Source organism: Macaca mulatta, chromosome 16, assembly GCF_049350105.2.
Source record: "Macaca mulatta isolate MMU2019108-1 chromosome 16, T2T-MMU8v2.0, whole genome shotgun sequence".
Classification (NCBI taxonomy): domain Eukaryota; kingdom Metazoa; phylum Chordata; class Mammalia; order Primates; family Cercopithecidae; genus Macaca; species Macaca mulatta.
In genome coordinates this window covers 37198591-37217421 of record NC_133421.1, presented here as the reverse complement: position 1 = coordinate 37217421, position 18831 = coordinate 37198591, and the positions used below count along the sequence as shown (strand labels likewise).

At 52.8% G+C, this 18831-nt stretch overlaps 1 protein-coding gene across 6 annotated transcripts in view; it reads right to left on the bottom strand.

Moving 5' to 3' along the window:
• The window catches only part of FOXN1 (forkhead box N1), a 32894-nt gene extending 21061 nt beyond the window's left edge, over nucleotides 1-11833 (bottom strand). For 3 of the 6 annotated variants that reach the window (XM_077970605.1, XM_077970607.1, XM_077970610.1), the window contains exon 1: nucleotides 11705-11833. The gene's annotated coding sequence lies outside the window, so the exon portion shown is untranslated. The remainder of the gene's footprint in view (nucleotides 1-11704) is intronic. The other 3 variants (XM_077970608.1, XM_077970606.1, XM_015118984.3) reach the window with 2 other exon arrangements.
• Between the last annotated feature and the right edge of the window lie 6998 nt (nucleotides 11834-18831).

Below are 18831 nucleotides of genomic sequence, written 5' to 3'. Positions count from 1 at the left end.
GTGGAAGTGTGTATCCTGTGGAAGTGTGTATCCTGTGGAGATGTGTACTCTGTGGAGGTGTGTACCCTATGGAGGTATGGATCCTGTGGAAGTGTGTATCCTGTGGAGATGTGTACCCTGTGGAGGTGTGTACCCTACGGAGGTATGGATCCTGTGGAAGTGTATATCCTGTGGAGATGTGTACCCTGTGGAGGTGTGTACCCTATGGAGGTATGGATCCTGTGGAGGTGTGTATCCTGTGGAAGTGTGTATCCTGTGGAGATGTATACTCTGTGGAGGTGTGTACTCTGTGGAGGTATGGATCCTGTGGAGGTGTATATCCTGCGGAGGTGTGTACCCTGTGGAGGTATGGATCCTGTGGAGGTGTGTACCCTGTGGAAGTGTGTGTCCTGTGGAGGTGTGTACCCTATGGAGGTGTGTACCCTATGGAGGTATGGATCCTGTGGAGGTGTGTATCCTGTGGAGGTGTGTATCCTGTGGAAGTGTGTATCCTGTGGAGGTGTGTACCGTGTGGAGGTGTGTACCTTATGGAGGTGTGCATCCTGTGGAGGTGTGTACCCTGTGGAGGTATCGATCCTGTGGAGGTGTGTACCTTATGGAGGTGTGTATCCTGTGGATGTATGAATCCTGTGGAGGTGTGTACCCTGTGGAGGTGTGTACCCTATGGAGGTATGGATCCTGTGGAGGTGTGTATCCTGTGGAAGTGTGTATCCTGTGGAGGGGTGTACCGTGTGGAGGTGTGTACCCTGTGGAGGTGTATACTCTGTGGAGGTGTGTACCCTGTGGATTTATGGATCCTGTGGAGGTGTGTATCCTGTGGAGGTGTGTACCCTGTGAAGGTATGGATCCTGTAGAGGTGTCTATCCTGCGGAGGAGTGTACCCTGTGGAGGTGTCTACCCTGTGGAGGTGTGTCCCTGTGGAGGTATGGATCCCGTGGAGGTGTGTATTCTGTGGAGGTGTGTACCCTGTACCTTGTGGAGGTGTGTACCTTGTACGCTGTGGAGGTATGTAACCTGTGGAGGTATGGATCCTGTAGAAGTGTGTATCCTTTGGAGGTGTGTACCCTGTGGAGGTGTGTACCCTGTGGAGGTGTGTACCCTGTGGCAGTATGGATCCTGTAGAAGTGTGTATCCTTTGGAGGTGTGTACCCTGTGGAGGTGTGTATCCTGTGGAGGTGTGCATCCTGTGGAGGTGTGTACCCTGTGGAGGTGTATATTCTGTGGAGGTGTCTACCCTGTGGAGGTGTGTATCCTGTGGAGGTATGAATCCTGTGGAGGTGTGTACCCTATACCCTGTGGAGGTGTCTACCCTGTGGAGGTGTGTACCCTGTGGAGGTATGGATCCTGTGGAGGTGTGTACCCTGTGGAGGTGTGTACCTGTGGAGGTATGGATCCTGTGGAGGCATGTACCTTGTGAAGGTGTGCACCCTGTAAAGGTGTGGATCCTGTGGAGGTGTGTACTCTGTGGAGACATGTACCCTGTGGAGGTGTGTACCCTATGGAGGTATAGATCCTGTGGAGCTGTGTACCCGGTGGAAGTGTATACCCTGTGGAGGTTTGTACTCTGTGGAGGTGTGTATCCTGCGGAGGTATGGATCCTGTGGAGGTATGTACCTTGTGGGAGTGTGTACCCTGTGGAGGTGTGGATCCTGTGGAGGTGTGTGCTCTGTGGAGGTGTGTACCCTGTGGAGGTGTGTACCCTGTGGAGGTGTATACTCTGTGGAGGTGTGTACCCTGTGGAGGTATGGAACCTGTGGAGGTGTGTATCCTGTGGAGGTATGGATCCTGTGGAGGTGTGTACCTTGTAGGAGTGTGTACCCTGTGGAGGTGTGTACTCTGTGGAGGTGTGTACCCTGTGGAGGTATGGAACCTGTGGAGGTGTGTATCCTGTGGAGGTATGGATCCTGTGGACGTGTGTACCTTGTGGGAGTGTGTACCCTGTGGAGGTGTGTACCCTGTGGAGATATGGATCCTGTAGAAGTGTGTATCCTTTGGAGGTGTGTACCCTGTGGAGGTGTGTACCCTGTGGAGGTGTGTACCCTGTGGAGGTGTGGATCCTGTGGAGGTGTGTACCCTGTGGAAGTATGGATCCCGTGGAGGTGTGTACCCCTGTGGAAATGTGTATACTTGTGGAGGGGTGTATATCTGTTGAGGAGGATATAACCATGGAAATGTGTACCCTGTGAAGGTATGACCACTGTAGAGATATGTTCACCTGTGGAAGTGTGCACCGTGTGGAGGTGTGTACACATGTGAAGATATGTATATCTGTGGAGGTGTATACACCTGGGGAGGGGTGTTCACCTGTGGAGGTATGTACCCTATGGAGGTGCACACACTGTGGAGGGGCGTACACCTGTGGAAGTGTGTATACTTGTGGAGGGGTGTGTGCCTGTTGAGGAGTGTACACCTGTGGAGGTATATTCACCAGTGGAAGTGTATAGCCTGTGGAGGTGTGTACACCTGTGGAAGTGTATACTTGTGGAGAGGTGTATACCTGTTGAGGAGTGTACACCTGTGAAGATGTGTAGCCTGTGGAGGTGTGAACCTGTGGAGGTATGTTCACCTGTGGAAGTGTGTACCCTGTAGAAGTGTGTACCGCATGGAGGGTGTACCTCTGTGAAGGGGTGTACACTTGTGGAAGTATGTTCACCTATGGAAGGGTGTTCCCTGTGGAAGTGTGTTCACCTGTGGAGGTATGCTCACCTATGGAAGTGGAAGTGTGTACACTTTTGGAAATGTGCACACCTGTGGAGGGGTGTACCCTGTGGATATGTGTACACCTATGGAGAGGTGTACTCTGTGGAGGTGTGTACCCTGTGGAAGTATGTGCTCTGTACTCTGTGGAGGTGTGTACCTCATAGAGGTGTGTACCCTGTGGAGATATGTACCCTGTAAAGGTGTATCTGGCCCACAGAGCTGTCAGCTGGGACCTCACCCCTCTTCTGCCTTTATGTGGGGCCCCCTTGAGGACATCCTCAAGGAGATCAGGAAGAGCTGGCTGAGTTTTTACACTCCAGGAGGGAGGAGCTGTATTATCATCCCATTTTATAGATGAGGAAACTGAGACTCAGAGAGGTTAACCTGACTTGCCCAAGTTCACTCAGCTAGTAAATTATGCACCCCAGGATTCCGACCTAGGCTTCAAAGCCAGCATGTTGAACCATTACCAAGGCCCCACCTTGGAAACGCCTCAGCCTCCCTACTCATGCCTGAAAGGTGGGTAGGGGCGACATTGGAGGTTTCCTTGGGAGGGTCTGTCCCTGCCTCCCCTGTGGGCAGCTGAATCACAGGGACAGGTAGGCCTGGGGCACCAAGGGTCCTCCCCAGGCTCTCTTCACGCTCCCTGCTGCCTCTCATCTGGCTGCCTCCTACCCAGTCTTTATGAGAGAGGTGGAGACAGCTCGGTTCCACCTTAATGGTTTCTGTTACTGGCTGCGGCAGCATGCTTTACGAGGGGTGGGGCCCGGCCGGGTGCTGGCCTGTAGCCCCACCCGGGGCTCCACCCGACAGGCTGCTGGGAGGGGTCCCCTGGAGCAGCTCAGCAATTACGGGGGTGGCAGGGAAGGGCCTGAGGGCTGTGCCTGAGGCTTGGGCACCCCAGGAAACTCGGGGTCTGGGAATGCCAAGAAAGAGGGGGTTTCTAACTCCTTTCTCCCCATCAATGTTGGAAGTTCTGAGGGCAAAATTCTGGCCTCTCTGGCTCTTAACCCAGCATCAGTTTCGGAAAATGGGTTGTGTGCCCCTGCCTTGAGATCTGACTCAAGTGCAGAGCAGGTAGGGACAGAATGGGTAGGGAGGGGAGTGGGGAGAACAAAGGATGAAAAGCTACCATGTCCCCCAGGTGACGCTTTCCTCCATGTGAGCCACTGACACCTGCAGCTGAGTCATTCCAGTCCCCAAATCAGGCCTCTCCTAAAGCCCCTTCAGCATTCCCGTGTGCCTCTGGAAGCAGGCTGGTCCCAGAGCATTGCCTAGTACGCCCATCCTGGAAAAGCACTTGAGCCCTGGACCGATCTCTAACCCTTACTTATTGTAATCTTAGTCCTCTTGTCCTGTCCTTCCTGCCATTCACCAAGCCACCCACCAGAGCCTGTTTAAGGGCAATAGACTCATCCCTTCTCCAGGGAGGGTCCCAGCTTTGCTTCAGATGCCTGACTCCAACAGCGTCCAGACTCCCACTCTCCTTTGCCCAGCACCCCTTCCTTTTCGCCATCCCTGGCTGCCTCTGGGGGCAGCTTCCTGTCTCTCCAGCCCCTTTCTAGCCTCTGCCACCCAGCCGTGGCCCCAAAGAAGCCAAATCCAAGGACTCACAGTGGGCTCTGGGTCATGGCCACCATCACCGCTTCGGGGAGTCATCCAGCCTGCAGCTCCCCAGGAGCCTCCATCGAGGTATAAATACTCCCGCATTCCTGGACCGGCCCCCTGCCTGAGGGCTGAGGCGGGGCTGTCTCCCCAGGCCAGGCAGGCAGGTCACATGCCCCATAAATGCCACAGGACCACAGGCCCTTCCTAGCAGCCCTGGGGAGGCCAACAGGAGCCTGACCTCTCTGGATGGATGGGTGGATGGATAGATGTATTTATGTATGTACAGATGAATAGTTGGATGAATGGACAGATCATCAGATGGAAAGATTGATGGATGGACAATGATGGATGGAAAGCTAGACAGATGGACAAATCAACAGACAGATGGATGAATGCTTTATTTTTTATTTTAAGTATTTTTATTTCTGTGAGTATCTGTAGTGTAAAGGATGAATATTTAGAGGGATAGATGGATGGAGGTCCTTGACCTACCTGTGAATGTTTATTCTGTTTTTTTTTTGTTTTTTGTTTTTTTTGAGACGAAGTCTCACTCTGTTACCCAGGCTGGAGTGCAGTGGCACGATCTTGGCTCACTGCAACCTCCACCTCCTGGGTTCAAGTGATTCTCCTGCCTCAGCCTCCCAAGTAGCTGGGATTACAGATAGGCACCACCAAGCCTGGTTAACTTTTGTATTTTTAGTAGAGACTAAATATGGGATTTTGCCATGTTGGCCAAGCTGGGGATGCTTATTTTGTAGATGGAAAGAAAGGAATGTTTGGTTTCAAGGAAACAAGAAATGCTACCTCCCAAAGCTCCCATTCATTCCTTTCTGAGACATACCTACTAGGACCGCTTCTCTCCTCTGCTAGTCTGAGAGATCAGCCCTATTGGGTTCTTCCTACTCCTTAGATGCTCCTTGCCAGAGACCTCCCACCTAAGCATCCTCAGCCCCCAGGGATCTTTTGCTCTTACTCTTGGGTGTCATTTATGGTCTGCCTCTTCCACCCTCTTGCCTCTCTGCCTACTCTGGAGTCCAGGCTCTGAGGCTGTAAGCCTACCCCAACATCTTGCTCCCAGAAGCAAAGTCAGCAAGCTTGCCCTGCCAAGGTTAGTGGGGGAGGGCAATTCCCAGTTCTGAGTACATAAAATCCTTAGACAGGCAGTTTAAGGAGAAGGTTCTCCCACCTCCACCTTCCCCAGGTTCTAGAGATGGGGTCTTGCTTCATTGCCCAGGCTGGTCTCAAACTCCTGGGGTCTCGCCTCAGCCTCTGGAGTATATGAGACCAAAAGTGCATGCCATGGTGCTCACCTATTCCCAGGGAGTTTTGAAGCCATGGCTGAGTCTGATGGTGAGAACTGGCCTGACCTGTGACTTGGAGATGGACAGGGTGACCTAGAACCACTGAGGCTTGACCGGAAAGCTGGGCTTTTGAGAAGGAGGAACTTGCTGCCTGCTTGATCCTTCCAGGGGGCAGTGTGCAGAAAGAAGTGATCTGAGGCCTTAGACATTGGTTTCTAGAGAAGAAGGTTCCCTGAAATCCTCAGTCTGCCCAGCTGTGATAGGGGCCAAAGAATGGCTGATGAGGTGGGGCATGAGTAAAGGACCAGGAGGCTTTTGCACAGATTATGAAGCCTGGCCTTCATCCCTCCTACAACAAGTTTCCTCCAGCTACACTGGCTGAAGGGGATGGAGAAATGGGCTGAGGGATGGGATGAAGTGGTTGATCTCTAAGCACTCATTAGCTCTGGGTCTTTGTGGCCCGGAAGTTCCACCTCTGTAATGAAGTCACCCAGGACTGAGCCTGATGGTCCCACCCCCAGCCTCCTGTGGGCTACATAGGTAATTGGCTTTGGAGTTGATGGGCTGTGGCAGTGATTGGCAGCAAAGGATTTGATCTCTGAGACCAACAGACATGTTGGAGCTTGGTCTCACCTCCCCCGTAACCTGGCGTTATCATCTCTGGAAACCTTCACTGAGCCCAGATCCCGGCTTCCCTGCAGAATCCCCCTTTTCCCTCACAGTGAGGCCTCCTGACCAAGGACTGCAGAAGGGTCCTCTCCCAGCTCTGCTCTCAGTGTGGGCTAGTCATGGGAATAAACTTCGTTCCCTCTTTTATAAAACGGGGTCCTCATCTTTGCCTTACATACTTCACCTGGCTGTCCTGGGGACTGAGTGAGAACCAGAATGTCAAAATCCTCAGAAGTTAAACCAGCACCAGCTTGTCTGGTGCCCCTGCCTCCTCCCCTGGGGTCCTAGGCCTGTACGATTTCAGGAGTGGGATGGGGCTGAGTGAGATCTTTTTACCTTTAACCATCCGCCCTTCCTAGGGGTGTGCCCCAGGGGGATGGTCAAGAGGGCCCTTGTCTTGCTGGTCCGCTCCCTCTTTGCCTGTCCACCTGAGTAGGGGCAAAGAAATGGCCCAGGATCCCACTGGGTGTTGGGCCAGGGGCCTCTCACACTCTGTACATATCATTATCAGAACTGCTCATTAATACCAATCTATTATTAGGGATATTAATTCTGCCACCACTACTAATAATACAGATTTAGTAAAAGACAAATACAAACTGGTGCACCTCCTCCCTCAACGCCATCTGGCATAGGGGACAGGCAGGTGGTTATCTCCTTGAACTTAATAAGCCTCGGAGTGAGAAGTGCACTGGGAGGCCCTCCCACCCAAGCCCCTCTTTATTTGACATATGGGAAAACTGAGGTCCCACCAGTGGGAGAGATTGCTCCCTGCTATGCAGGCGTCTGTGCACTGCTCCTTCCTCCAGGCTCCGGGGCTATGGGAAGCAGCTCTGAGCACTTAATCATGTCCCTGAAGAAGGGGCAGGCTCTGGGGGTGTTTTCCTAAGCCCATCCAGCTCCTTGGCTCCAGCTGCCGTCTTTCTTCCTTGACCACCCTCAGAGCATCCTGGGTTTGGCATTGCCACCCCAAATAATTTTTTCTCCAAAACCCTTCCCACTTCAGGCAGATTGGACATGCTCATGGGAAGGCACAGAGAAGCAGAGCCACCTCTATAAAGCTACATGCTCTTGGTGCCCAGTGTAGGCTCCAGGAACCCTCTCCAGAGGAAGCCGGGGACACTGCCCCCCCTGACAGTGAGGACTGCTGTGGTCGCTCCGGGCCTGCGTGGAGGAGGGGTGCTAAGTGCAGAGTCTGATAATTGGGTTTTCTGATCACAGCGGTGTATGTGTGTGTATGTGTGTGTGTGTGTGTGTGTGTCCTTCCTCATGTACATCCTATGCCTTCCGAGACTGATGGGCTGGTGCAGTCTGGGACATGGCTGTGGAATTTACAAGTGTAGGTGGGGCCTCCAACTGTCTCCAGGCAATCTGGTTCCAGGGATGCACCCCATTCTCATTCTCTCTGCGTGTGTGCATGCTTGTGTGTCTATGTGTGTGTCTCTCTGTATGTATATATGTATGTGTGTGTGCATGTGTGTATCTCTGTGTGTGTGTCTGGGTGTGTCTCTGTGTGTGTGTGTCTCTGTGTCTGTGTGTGTGTCTGTGTGTGTGTGTGTGTGTGTGTCTGTGTCTGGGTGTGTCTCTGTGTGTGTGTGTCTCTGTGTCTGTGTGTGTGTGTCTGTGTGTGTGTGTGTCTGTGCTGTAGTTTGTCAGAGGCAGTGAGGGGAGCCCTGAGGGCCCCAGAGAGTGTATGAGGGCAGGATTTGGAACTGACTGACCATGCATCCTCCTGTGAGCATGGGGTGGAGGGCGAGGCTCAGACCTTGTAGTGGGCTCTCTGTTGCATCCTGGAAGGGGATGGGAGGGTCTTGAGGGGTGCCTTCCCCTGGAAGCTTCTAGAGTAGCTTTGAGAGCACAGGTTCCCTTTTCCCCATGACTCACAGGCTGGCTCTTCAGTCAAGTTCCTCAAGAGATCACGATTCAGCGAATTCTCTCCCTGGCCCCATTAATCTGAGCTGACTAAGCAAGGGCCACGGGTAGGGTAGAGACCCGGGGATGCGCACTACTAATCAACCCTAAAAATCCCTGCTCCTGCTTCCATGCCCCCCCTTCCTTGGCCCTCCATGCCTAATAGGATCAGTTACACTCCCGGCCCCCTGAGAAAGGCTGCCCCGGCCCCATTTCGGGGCTCTCTGATAGTGTCTCTCCATCCTCCCTTCACTGCCACATGCCCGCAGTGTGGAGGTCTGTCTGGACACTAGGTCTCCACTTGTCTTGTTGCATCTGAACTCATTTTTACTGTTTGGCGAGCATCCAGCCTTTACGGCCCAGATAGGATGAGGGAGCTAAGGGTTGCTCCAGGGATGATCTCATCCTGCCCGTTTTGTCCATTGGCATGGCTCTGGGCTTTTCCTCAACATTCAGAGAACCTGGAGGACACCCCAGAACCTGGCGGGGATGCTGGTGAGAGGTGTTGGACTCCAAGGGAACCTGTGACATAGGGGGAGATACATCTTGAGGAATGGAGTAGGAGGGGGAGATGGGGATAGGAGTGTGGTTGGAGGTGGGAGTGACGAGGTGAGGTAAGGAGGAAGGAGCAGGATGGGCTGGTGGTGATGGAGGCAAGTTTGGGGATGAGGATTAGTAGGAAGGGGACTAGGCTGGGATTGAAGATGGGAATGGAGGTAGGTTGTGATGGGGAAAGAGACAGAGACAGGTGGAAAGGTCAGGGCTGAGGTTAGAGTTGGGCACAGAGAGGCAGGGAGGGCAGGGGATGGAGATGAATAAGCTGGAAAGACCCAATGTATTCTGGAACCATGCGGTTGGTGCTTTTGGGAGGCCCTCTCCCAGAGGTCATCTTGTCTTTCCACAGCTCCTGGAGGCCATCTCATCCTTCCCCAGCTCCTGGGCATGTTGCCAGCCCAACCCCACCCATCCCAGATCAATGGTTGCCTCTCCACTCAGGAAACCACCTTCTGTGGTCACATAGTCCAGTTAAACTCAACCTAAAATGCTGAGAACTTTCTCTGAAGTCTATCAATCCTGGCTTCCTGAGCTCCCCTCTTCCAGCCACAGCGGGGATGGCAGGCTGTGATTTGGAAGGACAGAGGGGAGGGCATACCTGCAGGACCTCGGTCCCCTCCATCCCTCTGTTATGGGCGGATGGGGAGGCAGGCAGAAGTGGACCTCAACTTCATTAGAATGTGGAGTCGGAGAGAATAAGAGGGGCAGCGAGAGTGGGGCCTTTCTCTCCCTGCCAGTGCCCAAGCAAGCAGGGCATTTCAATGTGACTTAGAACAGTCTCTGCCTATGTGCCTGGGCCCTGTGCAGGCAATGGGGGTTCTGCTGGTCCATGAAACCCAGGTGTCAACTCAAGCCTGAAAGGGGGAGGTTAGACATCAGGAAGGACTTCCTGGCTAGAGAAGATGAAGAGTCCAAGGAAAGAGGTGATATGTTGCTTTCTTAGAGGCCAGATGGGACTCTCTGGGGGATGGGGGAAAGGAAGGCTTTCCCTGAGGCAGCGGAGGGCACATGACAGAAGGCTCGTGTCACCAGTGGGCTTTCCCCCTTGTCTTTAACTTTCCTAAGGCTTCTAGTGATGAAGCCTTTTCACGAAGACGGCTGTTGGTTGGAGGCAATGTGGTGTCAGTGCGTGGATGAGACAAAGCTGGGGAGCAGGGAGGGGTCCTAAGCCCCCTAATTTTTCTCTAGCTTCCCAGGACCCACTGGTCCAGAGGATTCTGGGGCTCCCTGAGCCCCTGGGAAATAAAGTCCTCTGAGAACTCCCTGGCATTCCCGGGAGAACAGGTTCCTGGCTCTGGGAGGGAGTGAGGCGCCGGGCCTGGGGGGGCAGCGTGCCTCGGCAGGCCCTGGAGCCGGGAGCTGAGCTCGCAAAGGCAGCGCGGGCGGGGCTGGGCGGGGAGCCGGGAAGACATGTGCCTCTCCCTGTAGCTCTTTTGCCTCTGAGGATCCCCAACCTGGGGCAGCCCTCACCCCCTCTGCCCCTCTTCAGGACTCAGCCTGGCTCTGTCCCTGCCTGGCTAACCCTGGACCCCTCACAGAGCCACAAGAGAAAGGGACCAGGATAGGAGGTGCTGCCCCTTCCCCCATCCACCGGAGGTGCCCTTCTACTGCCTGTGTCTTGTGGTCAGGGAATGAGCAAGATGGTAAAAGGGTCTGAGCCAAGCCCGATGGGGATAGGACTGCAGTGCGATGCTGCCCTGGGATCCGAGGAACTGGGTTCCCTGGTGCGGGAGGAAGAAGGTTACGGGGCAAGCAGAGCTGGACCCTGCAGCGGTAAAGATTTCAGAGAGGCTCCAGGAGGGACTTCATGGCTGTGAGGAAACTGGCCAGATTTTCTCCTTCAGGGATTAGGAAAACTAGGAGGGGCAGCCCTGCCCGAGGTGGGCAATGAGTGGCATAGGGGCAGTGGATGGATAGGGTGACTTCCCAAGAGGAGCCCCTCCACCCGGGTCCCTTCCCGCTGACCAGTTGTGCATTGCCACAAAGCACATCTAAACATATCCCCCATGCCTGTAGGTGCCAAGAGAAGAGGCAAACACACCCACTTGTTAGAGTCTACTCTTCATCCAACAGGCTTCTTTGGATATTTAGGGAGGGCCTGGGGGACTCCACGGGGAATGCCAGAACCTTATCTGAGCAGGTAGTGGGTGGGGAGGAGTCGGGGGAGCTGGCAGGCGCTTCCTGCTGCTTCGGCCATTTCCCTAAGGGCCTTCACTCTTCACACCCCCAACTCTAGTCCCCAAAGGCCTAAGGGCTCCCTGCCTGGCCCAGTTCTGCTCACCAGGACTCTGCCTTAGGGGTCTTGCGGGAGAAAAAAGGAGTTGGGGATAGAAGGCGACCAGCATCAACTCCTAGCCACAACACCTGTTTGCCACCTGTCTGCTTCGCCACAAGGTGCACCATCTCCTTCCTTTCTGCAACCCAGGTCTCTGCATGGGCCCAGGCATCTAGACCCCAGCCCAGGCTGCGTGGAGATGTTGAGCAATTCCTTGATCTGCACAAACCTTGGTGCCCCCAGCTCCCAGAGCTGGGCTCTCCCTTCTTCACTTGGAAAACCACTAGACGGAGAACATGGCCCCTGCCTTTCAGCTCTAGTTTTCCAGAACTAGCACTTCTGAATCCTTATTACCCCCCAGCACAGGGTGAGTGAGCACCTCTCCAACACACAGAGACACACACAAAATCCAGCACACACCAGAATGAGACCTACACCACAGCAAGAGGGGTTAAAGTTGGACAACCTAGAAAAGGAACTGGAGGGGGGCGTCGGGAAGGGGTGCCCCTTGGCCTCCAGGCACTCACCCGAATTCTGAGACTCCCTTGAGCTGCAGTGAGAACGTGGGGAGCACCCAGGTGCTCCCAGTCACTCCTGAGCCCCGTTAAAAAGGCAAACCCCCTCCCCATGCCCCAGCCCGGCCCTGCTGGCCTCCACGGCTGACTTGGGCCGGGGCTCCTCTTACCTGCTCAGTGAAGCAGGTCGGCGTGGGGGCCCAGGTCTGGGGGGCCAGGAGCTCTGTCCGTCTGTCAGTCCGTCAGCTCGGCCGTCCTGGGTCTGTGCTGACATCAGGTGAGGGGAGGCAGCTGCCAGGTGAGCCAATAATTATGATATCAGCTTCCCCTTGCCCGGAGGGGCTGCTGCCAAAACGGGGAGAAGAGAAAGGTGACTAAGAAGCTAGTTTGCTCCTTGGCTCTTGTTTGACAGGTACCGGCTCCCGTGCCCGCCCCAGCCGCGCCCCGGTCCCCCCAACCCCTCCCTCCTCCTGAGCTGGCCCGGGCCCCCTCCCCTGTCCCTGCCAGCAGGCACAGCCTGTGGCTTGTGGAGGTGGGGGTTGTCCCGTGGCCCCCGCCTGCACTCCAGAAGGGGGATGTTGCCCCACCCCCCCCACAGGTGAGGCACAGGCCTGTCGGGGCATGCACGTGTGTCAGGAGAGCCTGGTCGCCACATGTATGCTCATGGAGCCCACTCATGAGGTTTTGGGGAACAGCGCTGGGTGGCCCCCAGGGTTCTCTGAGGCACAGCATGGACAGGTTGGGTCCTTCAAGGGCCAAGCATTAGCACAGATTTGCTGGGAACTGCCAGCCATCTGTCTGTCTCCCCACAGCTCCTGCAGCACCTCGAGGGTGTCTCCTTGTGGGTGGGGGCGTGTGCACCCATTTGAGCATGTGCCGGTGACTCCCATCTCCCTCTTCTTCAGGGGGAGATACATGCAAGTCTGTCGGCATCTCCCCCTGGGTCTGTACATCTGTCTCCTGGGTGGGCGTGTGTCTGCATGTCTTCCCCTGTGTCTCTGTCCCTGTGTCCCTGGACCCAGGCCTGTGTGTCGTCCGTGTGTTGACACGCTTATGTCTGTGCACACGTCTCTGCTGTGGGTCAGCAGTCTAGCCCTGTGTGAGCATGTGGGTGTCTGTGGGGGTGGAGATGGGGACTCCCTGGTTCTGTGTCTTCATCCCATGGCCACTCTTCACGGTTTGGAGGATAGAAACAGAAACCTGAGTGGCTGTTGCCCTGGTCTCTGGCCCCTTAGAGTCCATGTTGAGGGTGAAGCCTCCCTGGTCCCAGCTGGACTCAGTCCTGGAGCCTGTCCCTGCTCCCTGACAGCTCTCTCTGCTGCTCCCCCAGACCCTGTCCTCACCTCCTTCTCTCTGCTTCCTTTCCATCTTCTTTGCCCTCCACCCCCTTGTCTCTTGTCCTTGGTCATTCTTTCCTTCCTCTGTCTCCCTGACCCTTGCACTGGCCTCTAAGCCCACTTGTGTCTCTTAGAGCTAAAGGCTCTAGGGACCTTGTACCAGCACTGCTGCCCAGCAAAGTCTGGGATTTGGCTTCTGGCCTGAGGGTATGGACAAGTCAGCTCTTCCCCAGTGACTATCTCATTCCAAGGAGAGAGGTAATATCAACCCTGACCGGGGGAGAGTGGTGGTCATCTGGTACAAGTGTGGAGCATACTAAAACATTTAGAGAATTCTTAGTCGAGGCAGAAAATGTCCCATACTAAATATCCATTTCAGAAAAGAGGGTGCAGAGGCAGACAGCAAGGAACCCATTTGTAAGTGATGGTTAGCTGTGTGATCTTCCATACTCCCCACTCTGAGCCTCAGTTTCCTCATTTGTTAACAAGGGAGTGATACTCACCCACAGGGTGGTTGTGAGGATTTAATAAGTTTGTATGTCTAAAGTTCTCAGCATAACCCCAAGTGGCCCCTTTCTCTTCACCAAGGCCAGTGGTGCTGGGAAAGAAATGAGGACGTGCTGGCATGCCCACTCGGGTATAAGAATTGTGTTCTGGGGTTAGGACAGGCACCCTGACTCAATCCACCTTTCTCTGGGACTCACAGTAGCATTCAAAGCTCTGCTCCCTTAACCCTAATAGTCAATGGAGTTTCACAGTGAAAGGGCAGCTATCAAGACCTGGGTGTTTGCTAATTGCTTCTATCTGATATACACAGAGCTAATTGTTATTTCTAGACTCACAGGTATTTCTGTATGGATACTCTGGGCACAGAAAACCACAAAAGTTGTAAGTTGAAGGCTGCCATGGTTGCTATCAATGAACATTATTCCGAAAGCCCCAACCAGTACAATAAGAAAAAGAAATAAGGCATTAATATAAGGAGGAAGGATGCAAAACCTTCAAGAATTACAAATGTTATGTTTATTTAGGAAATTGAAGAGAATCAATTAAAAGACTATTACAACAAATGAGAGAATGTAGTAAGATAGCAGAATATACCAGTGTATAAAAATCAAAACCATTTCTATACAACTAAAACAACCAATTAAAATAGGAGATAGCTGGGTGTGGTGGTTCACACCTGTAATCTCAGCACTCTGGGAGGCTGAGGCGGTTGGATCTCTTAAGCTCAGGAGTTCGAGACCAGCCTGGGCGACATAGCAACACCGTCTCTACGAATAATACAGAAATTAACTGGGTGGGGTGGCACGCGACTGTAGTCCCAGCTACTTGGAAGGCTGAGGTGGGAGGATTGTTTGAGTCAGTGATTCAGAGGTTGCAGTGAGCCGAGAGGTTTCAGTGAGCCACTGCATTCTAGCTTGGGGGACAGAGTGAGACCCTGTCTCAAAAAGAAAAAAAAAGGAGACAAAAAGATTTAGCTCACAAAAGTAACAATACAAAATATCCAGGAACAAACTTAGTAAGAAATACAAGAAATCTACATGAAGAAAACAATAAATTTTTACTGACAAACATAAAATAAGACCTGAATAAATATAAAGGCATATCATGTTCCTGAACTAGAAGGCTAAAAAAAAAAAAAAAAAAAGAAAAACAGAAAGAAAAAAGGCTGGGCATGGTGGCTAATGCCTGTAATCCCAGCACTTCAGGAGGTGGGAGGATCGCCTGATCCCAGGAGTTTTGACACCAGCCTGGGCTACATGCTGAGACCCTGTCTCTAAAACAGCAACAACAAGAAGACTAAATTGTAAGGATGTCAATTCTCCTCTAAAGACAAGCTGAATGCAATTCAAATCAAAAGTCTAAGGGATTTTTTGTCCCCCAAATATGATGAGTTGATTCTGTAGTTTGGGGGAAAGGTAAATCTATGAGAATAGCTTGGAGCTTTTTGAGAAAGAAGACTAACGGGTAACTTGCCCTGTCAGTTTTCAAAATGTTCAATAAGGCTTCCACAATTAAAACTGCAACTTTGATACAGAAATAAATAAATTAATGGAAGATAATAGAGTCCAGAATAAACTTGGATATTTGTGAGAAATGGGCATATGATAACAAGGTATTTTAAAATAGGTATATAATAGTAGGGTATTTTACTTTATTTTTCTGAGATAGGATCTGTCTCTGTTGCCCAGGTTGTAGTGTAGTGGCATGATCATAGCTCGCTGCAGCCTCCACGTCCTGGACTCAAGCGATCCTCTCACTTCAGCCTCCCCAGTAGCTGGGACTACAGCTATACCATGCTCAGCTAGTTAAACAAAAAAATTTTTTTTGTAGAGATGGGGTGTTGCTCTGTTGCCCAGGCTGGTCTCAAACTCCCAAAGCACTAGTATTATAGGCTTGAGCCAGGATATCTGGACTGCAAAGTATTTTAAAGTAGCAAGTAAAACATTTAATAAATGGAGTTTGGACAATGAACTTTCCATTGGAAAGAAATAAAGTTAAATCCTACTTCATACTATACATTTAAAAATCCAGATGCATTAACAATCTAATGTAAATATGAAAATCATACAAACAAATAGAAAAAATGTAGGAAACATTTTTATGATTATGGAGTAGAAGAAGGCATTTTTAAACATGACATCAAATGCAGAAGCCATAAATGAATATATTGACAGATTTGACTAAATAAAAATTGTAAATTTCTTTAGAGCAAAATATAACGTGAACAAAGTTAAAAGATATAACATAGCCTGGAAGAAAGTGTTGAAACATATGTAACAGATAAAGGGTTAATATTCACAATATATAAGGAGCTCCTCTAAATAAATAATAAGATGATTTCACAGAAAAATCAGCAAATGACACAAGCAATTCACAGGTAAAATATAAATGGCCAAGAAACAAGTGAAAAGATTTTCAACTTCATTAAAAATCAAGAAAATGCAAATTAATTCAGGGGCCAAGGGTCTCAGGGAGGCCCTGATGGGATGCCCAGGAGAGACTGTAGTTGTCGCCTCCCACAGTGAGGCTGCTTCTGGCAGATGAGATGAACTTCTTTCTCTTCCAAGTCAGGATCCACCTCTGCCCCAGGAATGGGTGCGGGCTCTGGCTCTGGCTCCCTCTTTCCTTTGGGAAGCATGACTTCCTCATTGCATGCAGTCTGGGAGTTGAAACAGGAACCTTGGGATTGCCACAGACCTTGGACTGAAAGGGGATTTGTGAGGTGTTTCTCCTCTGTCTCTATATAGGACCATCCTGTCCTTCTGTCACCATGCCAGCCCTTCAGAATTCTCTCCTAGGCCCAGAAAGTCTGTCCTGGTGTCTAAGCCTCAACTCCAGCTACTGCAGTATTGGGAAAGGACTTCTGTCTGGAGTTTTGGTCCCACACTCCAGCACCCTCATTTCAGGTCTTCAGGTGGAGCTGAGCTGGGCTCTGGCCTGGAGGAGCTGCAGCTAGGTGCTTAGACAGGCTGGGGCCAGAGGAAGCTCTGTCCGTCTGATGACTGGAGGTTAGAAGCAGTTCACTGTATGCTGCTGAGCTGTGCCCAAGGCTGGGCTGCTTTGAGCCAGAAAACAGCCCTGGCTAGGGATGGAAATCCCTGGGGCCAATGTCTGCTATGCTTCAGTCTGGGGAAAGACCCTAGGGATGCTAGGAAGAAGGAACAGCATGTGCCCACCCTTGAGAGCCCCAGTATGATGGAGGAGGGGGACCCCTCCCTGAATCCTGCATCTGGATTGGCCATCTTCTGTCCGCTTCTGCTCATGCAGGTTGGACTTGCTTTTCCAAAGTCAGTTCCCAAGATTTGAGCCTGCTGCTTTCCAAGTCTCACTCCACTGGTGTGCAAGACCCTGAAGAACATCCACAGAGGAACAGGGCAAAGCTGCCATGAGGCCCTGAGGCCCAGAGACCCCACGTCAAAGAAGGGGTGGGGAGATCTGGGGTTAATTAGGGTGAGCTTCCTGGGGAAGAGCAGGCAGCTCATTGGCTGTGGCTGATGGAGAAGCACCCAGAGCTGTGAAGGGCATGTGGCGGGGCAGCTGGGCTGAGGTCTGAGCCTGTTCTGGTTGGCTGACCCCCTGGGAAATCCAGGGAGTTTCCAATCTGAGAGCTTGCGGGGGGGCCGGGGTGGAGGAACACAGTCCTGCAGGGTGGGGAGGGCCTCTCACCTCTTGTCTTAATCCCTCCTGCTGTGGAGGTGGGAGAAGCAATGCTGGGGGGTGTGTGTTTTCACTGGTGTCAGTGTCTGTGTCAGTAAGTGTGTACCTCGGCATGAGTGTGTACATATTTACGTTTGTGTTCTCACTCTCACGTGTCACCATGGGTGCGCATGAAGTCTGTGGAGCTGTAACGCGCTACTGGGTATGTCCGTACCAGAATCTGTGTCTAAGTGTGGGCATCCTCATGCAGTGAGAACACTCAGGTCTGACGTGGGGTGCAGAGGCGTCTGAGCGACTGTGTGTGTACAAGTGGCTGTGACTGTGTATGTCTGTGTGTCTTTCTGGGAGTGGTCCTGTGTGTCTTTCAGGCTGTGAGAGCCTGTAATGTTGTGCGTATGTTTGTGTGTGAATGTGTGTAACTGTGTGTACACAGGTATCCATGTCTGTGCATGTGTCTATGGGTTCTGTGGGCACCCAAGGATCTGTGACTCCGTGTACACACATCTGTGGGTCTTTCCACCCTTCAGAGCACTCTTCTGAGTCTCCGTCACACTCTTTCCAACCAGGCTGCTCTGTTCCCCTCTTCGCCTCCTCCTCTGCACACCCCCTTCCCCTTCCCTTGCCAAACCGGGGTGGAGGCTGTAGGGGCCCGCTCTCTAGGCTGGTACCCCACCAGAACTTCACCCACCCAGTTCTACCCGACCGCTGACCCAGCACTCCCTAGCTTCCTCCACCCTTCCCTCCCTCCTTCAGAAAAAGCAGCCTCCCCTCCAAGCCTGTGAGGAGACAGGAAGTCATGGCCTGCGCCCCCAAGGGGCCTAGTCTGGGGCCAAGGACCTTAACCCCTAGAGCTGCACTTTGGCTGGGGCCCCGGTCCAGGCGAACTCAGAGAGTGGTGTGGACAGCCCTGCCCCTGCCTCCACAAGCTCCCTAACAAGCTCCGCCTATCCCTGGGTCCTCTGGTTGCCGTAGAGAGCTGGTGCTGGCTGGCAGGAGGAAGGAGTAGGGAAACAGGGACACTCCCAGGACCTCAGGGGACAGGGATAGGGGAACACTCGGCTCAGAAATCTGGGCCTCTCTGCTGAGCTTAAGGTGACATTGGCCAAGACAGGTCAAGACGTTTCTCAAAGTCACGCAGCACTCCACATATGGCAATCCAGAAAGAGGCTTGGAGGGGAGCGTGTCCAGCTTCCCTCTGGGAGCAAGAAGTTCCTGTATGCTTCCCAGACATTCCTCCTTAATGCACTGTTCGCTGTGCCAGGCTCTGTGTAGGAACTGGGGACACAGCTCCAAACAGGCAGATTGTCCTCACGTTGCTTCCAGCCTCGTCGATCTTAGCAATGGGACGCTCACTACCGCAGAAGTTGTTGAGTCCCAGTACCACACAAGTCCGGCTGGTAGGAGACACCCAAAGTTCACTGCTAACTTCCTGGAAGCCATCAGTGAAGGGGTGTGGGTGCCTGTGCAGGAGGCCGCAGACCTAGTCCCAGCAGGGCCCATCTACCTGCTGCAGCCTGGAGTGTGTGTGGAGGAGCCGAGCTGCTGGGCTGCCTGTGCAAACCTGACCCAGCTGGCAGGCCCTTCCTTCAAAGACTGGCCCAGGCCATGCCGCTTTATTGCCCAGTTAATGATGGTGATTAGGCCGACAGGTGCCACCTGCTGCCTGTCCACCCTCCTGCCTGCTAAAGAGGGTGTTGTCTGAGCACTTAGGGGAGGCTTGGCCGCAGAGCCCTGCCAGGGCATCCACCACGGTCGAACTCTCGACCCTCAGGCTGGCTGCTGTCCATCTCCTTCCC